Genomic DNA, 10,036 nt, shown 5'->3' with positions numbered 1-10,036 from the left:
AAATCATTTAAATCTCTGTACAATCCAACCCCCTCCAGGGTTTTACCTCTAGGAACCAGGGTCCCTGCAAAGAAGGAAGGCCTCCAAAGATGGAAAATAGGCCCCCCCCAAGAAAATTTAGTAATTATGCCTCCATCTGTACCCTGCTGAGAGTCTGTCCCTCAGGGACTCCCACTGTCCCACAAGCATCCTCTGTCTTACCAGACAGCCTTTGATCTGATTAGTCTAAACTCATACAGGAATGCACTCCCTGGCTCTACTTAAAAAAATTTTTTTTAACGTTTATTTTTTAGAGAGATAGACAGTGTGTTAGCAGGGGAGGGGCAGAGAGAAAGGGAGATAAAGAATGTGAAGCACGCTCCAGGCTCTGAGCTGCAGAGCTGGAACTCACAAGTTGCGTGAAACTCACAAACCATGTGGTCATGACCTGAGTCAATGTCCAAAGCTCAACCAAGCCACCCAGGCGCTCCTTTACTTTTTAACCTGGGAGCTTCATTTAGTTTGGTTGATAGGTTTTCCATTCATTACCTACTTCAGTGAGTCCTACAGGTTCAGCAACCCATCCCAAATGAAGACTCTTGCTCGAGTATCCAAAGGATCACTTCTTGTGGTTTGTCAGGACTTCCATCTAGAGCATCTCCGTTGCCTTCTGGAGCAGCTTGTGGCTGAGCGTAAAAATGGAGTAGCCCCATCTTGTCCAAGCCTCAGGTTTTAAGGTGTGTTTAGATGTACACTTATTAGAATCAACATTTTATTTTACTTGCACAGCCAGCTAGAAGACAGCTAGACACAGGGTCTGAGGTTTCCTAATCAACTACCAGAAGAGATGTCAGGTTATGTTGAAAGATTGGTCATATTAAATAAATCAAGGCTACCAAAATTCAACTCCAATTTAAGTGAATAAATTCCATTTCCTACTGCAAGCATATTCTGTAGATTAAAGAAACACTGCAACATTGTACTTGTTTTGCATTGGAAGGAAGGTGAAATGACGGACGATTGAAAGAAACTCATGTGAATAGCAGTAGACATCTCAGGAAAATTTTTAGTATTTCTTATTGACTACAAGAGATAGAGCCTTGTAAATTACAATTAAGTCAGTACTTTTCTCCACCTTTCTGACCCCCTATTCCTGAGATTACAAGATTGTACATATTCTTTAAATGTTTTTTTAGTGTTTGTTTATTTTTGAGAAAGCATGTGTGTGAGCAGGGGCGGGGCAGAGAGAGGGAGAGAGAAAATCCCAGCAGGCTACATGCTGTCAGCACACAGCTCAATGCCGTATTTGAAGCCACAAACTGTGAGATCATGACCAGAGCCAAAATTAAGAGCTGGATGCTTAACGGACTGAGCCACCCAGGTACCCCTCTAAATATTCTTGATCCCTAGTTTCTTAACTTACTGTGGAAGACAATGACAAGCCTAGTACTTTGAAAATTTCAAGTACTTGATGTAATAGGTCAAACTTACCATAGGTGGCTTGCCCCAAAGCTTATTATTTGTTTAGGTATTTTAAAAAATTTATTTAAGTAATCTCTGCATCCTATGTGGGGCTCAAACTCACAGCCCTGAGATCAAAAGTTACACACTCTTCCAACTGAGCCAGCCAGGTGCCCTGCCCCAAAGCTTATTAAATGACACTATAACCTATATAATTTATTTTTATTGAGATCAAGTGTAAGTAAAATTTTAAAGTTACTTTTCAAAAGAATTTTAAAGGAAAATAAAAATAAAAGCTTCCAGCAAGGGGGTGCTACCCCTTGACTCTCTTCTGTCTTCAGGGAAGACTGGAAGATCTTCCTAAGGGGCTCCTGGTAGGCTCAGTTAGTGGAGAATATGACTCTTGATCTCAGAGTTGTGAGTTTAAGCCCCACGTTGGGTGTAGAGACCACTTAAAAAAAAAAAAAGAAGAAGACCAGGAGTGCCTGGGTGGCTCAGTTGGTTAAGCATCTGGCTTTGGCTCAAGTCATGTTATCAGGATCTGTGGGTTTGAGCCCTGTGTTGGGCTCTGTGCTGACAGCTGAAAGCCTAGAGCTTGCTTCTGATTCTGTCTCCCTCTCTCTGCCTTTCCCCTGAATGTGTGCGCTCTCTCGCTCTCCTGCTCTCTCTCTCCTTTTCCCTCTCTCAAAGAATAAATAAACATTAAAAAAAAAAAAAAAGACCTCAAACAGAAACCCTCTCAGCACCAGTAAGTTAGGTTCCGCCTCAGCCTTTCAATGGCTGTCGGGAAGAGGAGGTTTTGGTTTTGTTTTGCTTTCTTTTGATAAAGTTCTATTGACATAATAAAAAATAGTTTTCACCAAACACAACTGACAAGTAATATTTATCTGGCTAATCACAGACTTCAGCAGGATTCTCATTCAGAATTCAGCATGGGAAACCAAGATCGAATTGGCCTCTGCCAGAATCTGGCTGGATTTCAGGTGGCCCCCGTCTGTCTGTCCCAGTGTATCCCCAAAGAGTCAGGAATTTTCAGACGGAGTATACTGACATACAGTATGTATTTTGATAGTTATGTCATTATTTTAATCAATATTAGAAACACAACAAATTAAACCTATGATTTCACTCAAGTGGAGTAAATGCAAGTCAACTTGCAAAATACTAGGTAAATAATGGCACTCAGATCATACTCAAGGATGGCAACAGTCACGAAGCCTGAAGAACTGAATGGCTGGATTTATACCGAGGCAACAAGGGTCTGTAAACTCCTGCTTCGCTTCCATGTCTACTGCACCACAGATCCAGATGTAAGGACTGGATCTAAGGACCACCACCACCCAGCCCATGCTCCGGATCCAGCCTCCACTCTGGGCAGATTCTCCTTACAGAATTCACAAATAACACTGGCAAAAGTGACAATACCAAAGCAACCAGGTGGGGCAGTGAATGGCAGGAAATGATCTGCTGCACCGAGCTTTGTTTCTTAATGTAGTCGGGATAGGAGAAATTTCACTTTTTAAATGTCCTTGATTGTTTTTAAGGTATTGTCTGCACTGGAGTACCTGGGTGGCTCCATCGGTTTAAGTGGCTGACTCTAGATTTCAGCTCAGGTCTTGGTCTCATGGTTCATGAGTTCAAGCCCTGGATGAAGCTCTGCACTGACAACACAGAGCCTCCTTGATATTCTCTCTCTCTCTCTCTCTCTCTCTCTCTCTCTCTCAAAAATAAATAAACATTAAAAAAAAGTTAAGAAGAAAACAACTCCTTGTTGAATGCAACTTTATGTAAATCATCACGACTTCAGGGGATAAAACTTGGTGTAGAAGCTGGAGGGAACATCAGGATGTGTCCTTTTTGAATGTGGATAGTTCTCCATACAAGGAATAATAAACTCTCTAAAAGAAATTAAACAGAATATCAGCATTATAAATCACTATAGAAAATAACATACTATTCCTCCATCCATGAGTCCTACTATTCATTCTTCTAGTTATTCACTCATTCATTCAAAAAATAGGTGTGTGCTTACTATATGTGTAAGGAATTGCTGCCAGCAATGAAAAATTCTTCTCCTAATCAGTTTCTTTGACCTACAAATCAAAGAAGCAAAAAAATTGTTTTGCCATTTTTGGACCAAAATTCACAACTTCTTAGAGGCTTTTCTGGGTCACCTCTATTCTATTCTAATAATTTGTTTACCATCTCCCCTGAATACTTATTTTAAACACCATTCAATATGTTGATTGGTTGCTGTAGCAGGCAAAATAATGCTCCCCCCACCGCTGCAAAGATGTCTGTGACCTCATCCCCCAAACTAGAGTGATGTGCCCAGGAGCCAAGGATGTGGGCAGCCTCTAGAGGCTGGAAAAGACAAGAAACAGACTCCTCCTAGAGAGTCAAGGAGGAGCATAGCTCTGCTGACCTCTTGATTTTAACCTTGTGATATACATTGCAGTTTTCTGAGCTCTAGAATGGAAAGATAATACTTTTTTTGTTGGTTTAAGCCATTAAGTTTGTATAATGAATTACAACAGCAATAGAAACGAATGTAAGCATCAAAGCTTTGATCTTCATATTGTGGGAGATGCAAAGATGAATAAAACAATCCCTTCTCTCAATATGCTTATTTATTTAGAAGAGATGAGATGTGTAAACTAAACTATTAAGCTAGACAATGATGACTATTGTAAAAGAAGTACCACAGAATGGCTATGGGAGTCCAAGGAAGGAAATTACTTCATTTTTAGGGTACTTTGGAAGGACATGTTGGAAGAAAAGCCTTTTGAGCTGACCCTAAGAGGATACGTAAATTTTAAGAGATAAAAGGGATTGGAGCCCCTGGGTGGCTCAATTAGTTAAGCATCTGACCTTGACTCAGGTCAGGATTTCATGGTTTCTGGGTTCAAGCCCCTTATTGGGCTCTGTGCTAACAGCTCAGAGCCTGGAGCCTGCTTCAGATTATGTGTCTCCCTCTCTCTCTGCCCCTCCCCTCCTCATGCTCTGTCTCTCTCTGTCTCTCTCTCTCTCTTAAAAATAAGTGAACACTTTTTAATAAAAGAGATAAAAGGATGGAGAAAGTGACATAGCTCTTACAAATTAAGTCACATAATAAAATTATTTTTGAATAAACCTATTATTAGTCCTTTGATAAAGGAAACACTGCTGTAATTTAAAAAAAATCCTTCCCTAACATATCTTTTTAAAAAACCATTTGTTTATTTTTGACAGAGAGAGAGAGAGAGAGAGAGAGTGTGCGCACGTGCACACACACACACACACACACACACACACACGAGAGGGGAGGGGCAGACAGATAGAGGGACAGAGGATCTGAAACAGGCTGTGGACCTGGGGCTAAAAGCAAACAGCCCAGCACAGAGCTCAAACTCACAGACCACAAGATCATGACCTTGGTTGAAGTCAGATGCTTAACCAACTTGGCCACTCAGGTACCCCATATAGTATGTGAGATCTTTGAGCCTGAAGAGTGACATTTATCCATCGGCAAGAGCTGCCATGGTAGGATACCATAGATGTAACGACTTAAAAAAAACAGAAATATTTTTCTCGCAGTTCAAGAGGCTGGACGTAGAAGATCAAGGTGCCTATGGGTTTGATTTATCCTGATGCCTCTCTCTTGGGTTTGCAGACAGATACCTTCTCACTGTGTGCACATGGCCTTTCCTCTGTGTCTTCCTCTTCTTACAAAGAAACAAATTCTTTACCCCTCTCTTTATGACCTCATTTAACCTTTATTAACCTTTAAGGGCCCTGTCTCCTAGTCTAGTCACACTAGGGCTTAGGGCTCCATTATATGAACTTGGAGGAACACAGTTCAGTCCATATCATATAGCAATTATTGTCTTAAAAATCACAGATGTAACGTATGCCAATGGTACAAAAAACATAAACCAAACAATAGTATGTCAAGTAAAAAATAAAATTTTCTTCTTTCTCATTTATGTACTTCCTCTAGAGGAAATCGGTTTCCTTCTAGAAAAGTTTGATTGAAATGATTATAGATAAGACACCAGAGAACTTGCTTCCTCTCTCTTTCTTCACCCAAATGTACTTAGGAAAGGCCATGTGAGGACCCAGTGAGGAACCTGCTCTTTGCCACCCAAGGAGAGAACTCTCACTAGACGCACACCTTGCTGGTACCTTGATCTGAGACTTCTGACTCTAGAACGGGGAGAGATAAATTTCTGTTGTCTAAGCCACCCAGGCTGTGGTGCTTTGTTATGCAGCCCAAACAGACCGAGAGAGCACGGTTTTCTGCATAAAACCATGCATCTATCTATGCATTTTTAACACAAATAGGCTCTTGCTAAATATAATGTTCTTTAACAAGCTTTTTCCATTTACAACATATCTTGAAAATCTTTCCTTACTGGTACATACAGATCTAGGGACCTCCTTGTTGTTATTTTCCACTGTCATTTTGTTATACTAATATCCATGATACATTTCGTGATTATTCTTTTATTATTTAGTTAAACTTTTCATTTTATTTTGAGATCATTGTAGATTCACATGCAGTTGCAAGAAATAACATATGTACTCTTTCCCCAGTTTCCTCCGAGGGTAAGTAACTTGGAAAACCACAGAACGTTATTACAACCAGGAAACTGACAGTGAAACAGACAAGATATGAACTCCTCTGTCACCACAAGGATCTCTCTTGAGGTCCTGTCATCGCCACACCCACTTCTCTCCCGTCCCTTCCTTAACTCTGGCAACTACTAACCTGCTCTCCCTTTCTATAATTTTGTCTTTTCAAGAATGTAATATACATGGAATTATATAGTATGTAACCTTTTACAATGGGTTTTTTCATTCAGTCTAATGGTCTAGAGATTCATCCAGGTTGTGTGTGTATCAATGAAAACGTTCTTCCTTTCTACTACTATGTATTCTTCCATGGCTAGATACAGTACAACTTAATAGTTCAGCAATTGAACAACATCCAAATTGTTTCCAGCTTTTGACTATTGTAAGTAAAGTTGCTATAATCATTCATGTACAAGTCTTTGTGTGAACATAAGTCTTTATTTCTGTCTGGTAAATGTCTAAAAGTAACATTTGCTGTGTCATATGATAGTTGCTCTTTTAGTTTTATAGGAAACTGCCAAATTGTTTTCCAGAGTGGCTGTACCATTTTACATTCCCACCAGCAATGTATGAGAGAGGAAGTTTCTCTGCATCCTTTTCAGACTTTGGTGTTGTCACTGTTTTTATTTTAGCCAATTCTATTAGACGTATAGTGATAAGTCATTGTGGTTTCTACTTGCATTTCTGAAATGGCTAATGATGTTTAACATCTGTACGTGCTTATCTGCCATCTATACATTCCCTTCAGTGAAATGTCTTTTCATGTCTATTTCTCATGTTTCAATAGGATTGTTTGTGTTTTTTGAGTTTTTGAGGGTTTTTTTTAAATGTTGCTTATTTTTGAGCAGGGGAGGGACACAGAGAGAAAGGGAGACACAGAATTCAAAGTAGGATCCAGGCTCTGAGCTGTCAGCACAGAGCTCAATGCAGGGATCTAACCCAAGAACTGCAAGATCATAACCTGAACGGAAGTCAGACGCTTAACTGAGTCATCCAGGGACCCCAAGTTTTTGAGTTTTAATATCTCTAGATACCAGTACAGTTGGCCCTTGAACAATACAGGAGTTAGGGGGACTGGTCCCCCATGCAGTCAAAAATCCATACATAACTTTTGATTCCCCCCAAAACTTAATTACTACTGTTGACCAGAAGCCATACCAATGACATACTCAGTTAACTGGGTGCCTGGATGGTTCAGTGGGAAGAGCATGAGACTTCTGATCTTGTGGTCATGAGTTTGAACCCCACATGGGTGTAGAGTTTATAAAAAAATAAACAAAAAAAAAGTCAATGAACACATATTTTTGTGTTATATATATTATATGCTATATTCTTATAAAGTAAGCTAGAAAAAAAGTATTACTAAGAAAGTCAAAGGGAAAATACATTTTACAGAACTGTACTGTGTTTATTGAAAAATACCCATATAGTTCAAACCCGTGTTGTTCAAGGTTCAACTGTACTTTGTCAGATATGTGGTTTGCAAACATTTTCTCCCATGTTGTAGCTTGTCTTTTCATCCATTTAACAGAGTATTTCAGAGAGCAAAGTTTTTTCCTTGCACAAGGTTGAGGCTGGGCTGTTAGAGTGCTGTCCACAGTGTGCTGGGGACCAATAGTTGGGAGGTTGGGCTTCTGCCTTGGGCCAGGGACAGTCCTTCCTGAACGCCTGCCTCCCTGCATGGCCATCAGTGAGAGAGCCAGTTGCCCAGTCTCAGAGTGCTCCAAGCTTTCCACCGCCATGGTCAAGGCACTGCACCACCCAGCCTGTGGTGTGGGAGCACACAAGGTGGAAGAGGCAGACAGGCTGATGGTGCAGAAGATGAAGTAAGAGCAGGAGAAAAGGAAGAAACAGGAGCTGGAGGGGAGAATGTCACCAGAGGAAACCAAGGAACAGATTCTGAAGTTGCCAGAGAAGCTTTTGGCCCCCCAGGAAGAGAAGCACCAGCTTTTTCTGCAGCTCAAGAAAAAAAATAGTTTTCAATGAAGAAGAAAAATGGAAGCCAGAGGAGCAGAGCATCTGACCAGTACATCAGCCTTACGGGCTGAGCTGGACCATCACGCAAGAACTCAGCTCCTCAGCCTGGGAAGACACGGTGGGCCAGGCACCCTCAGGGCGGCCAACGGCCAAGCAGATGTTTGGACCCCAAATACTTACCACCCAGAGCCATGTGGGCTCAGTGGCTGGTTTTGTAGGGACCCCAGAGCATGGGGAATTCTGGGGAGCCCAGGCAGTGCCTATGGGAGTGCTTGGCCCCTCCTGACTCCAGGCCCACGCGGCTGGGCCCACCTAAAACGCTGGCCAGCAGCTCAGAGCACATGAGCAGCGCTTCTGCAGGGTGGCACTGGTCTCAGTCACCGACAGCCTGATGCCATGCACGGCCACTTTGAGACCGCCCAAACAAGGTTGTTGGAGCATTTTTTTTTTTTTTTTGATCTCTGCCTATTAGCTTTCCAGGGTTGTTGACTTCTTTAGCTCCATCCAGGACATGTGAGGCAAGAGCAAACCCCAGGGACCTCACAACATGTCCATCTCAAGGTTTCTAGCCAGCCTGCCCTCATCTTCACCTCTCAAGTCTTCTTGTGCCTGCTTTATACGTAACGTGCCCGGTTTTTTAGTTGTACTCTGTGGGAGAAATAGAGAAAAGTGTGTCTATTCCATCTTGTTAAAAGAGAAAGTGGACCTCTTTGGTTTTTAATGGCTAAGTAATATGCATGGCATACAACTCATTAACCAGTCTCCTTTTGATAGACATTTAGATTGTTGCCAGGTTTTATGCTATTAAAATGACAAAAGGAATAGATGTTCTCGTTCTTTGCTGGGTGGGGAGTGGGAAATTGGGAGAGGGCAGAGTTCTGGGCTCCTGTGCTATTATATGCATAGGATAAAATTCCTAACTGGAATTGTTCGATCAAAGGACATGTGCAATTTAATTCACTATATTGTCAAAATATCCTCAAAAATGTTATGCTAAACTCCAACCAACAAAAGAGTCGGTGTTTTTCTACTGAGTATTGTCAAATTTGCTAATCTTTGATCATCTGATTGAGAAATGTTCTCTTAAGTTGTTCTTATGTGCTAATTTTCCTTTCTCAATAGGTCCCAAAGTGAGAATCATGCCTGTTGCATTTTCCTGATGTCTGCAAGGGCCCAGGCCCATGCTACATACCATAAGAGTTATCTGTTAATAGTTTTGGGACTTCCAAGAAAGGATTAGAACTGGTCATGCAGAATTCTGGCCAAACCTCAGGACTTCAAATAACACACAAAAGTTCAAAAGCTTTTGTAAGGTGTTTTTCAAAATGTCGTCTGTAGATGAACCTGAATCAGAACCACTTGGGGGTAATGGGAAATCTAACACCATGCATCTCCTGTTATGATAGACGGAAGAGGCTGCCTTGCCACCTAGATGTAAGATTCTTGCCAAAAAAAGGTGACATTGAATCTAACAATGAGGGAACAATCTGAAAAATTCAAAGTGTGGGACATTCTAAAACAAAAAAACCCAAGCAGGTCTGGAATCTTCAAAAACTGAATGTGATAGAAGACAAGAAACACGGCCACCTTAGATTAACGAGGTCACAGGAAGTGCAACCAAATTCACATACATATATAACCCTTATACATATATAGGTAGTAGAATTTTTTTAAGTTTATTTTGCGAGGGAGTCAGTGCACACGCATGCTCACGTGGATGTACAAGAGTGGGGGAAGGACAGAATGAGAGGGAGAGAGAGAATCCAGACTCCATGCTGTCAGCACAGAGCCTGACTTGGGGCTCAAACTCAGGAACTGCGAGATCATAACCTGAGCCAAAATTAAGAGTTATATGCTTAACTGACTGAGCCACCCAGATGCCCCAGTGGTAGAATTTCTGATGAGAAAATTCCTTCTCCAAAGGGGGATACTGTGCTAGATTAAAAGAGACTGAAGAGACTGGATCACTAAATACAATGTGTAACCCTTGTTCGAGTCCTAGATT

This window comes from Suricata suricatta, chromosome 5 (genome assembly GCF_006229205.1).
Source record: "Suricata suricatta isolate VVHF042 chromosome 5, meerkat_22Aug2017_6uvM2_HiC, whole genome shotgun sequence".
NCBI classification, from domain to species: Eukaryota; Metazoa; Chordata; class Mammalia; order Carnivora; family Herpestidae; genus Suricata; species Suricata suricatta.
This window is presented reverse-complemented; position numbering follows the sequence as displayed.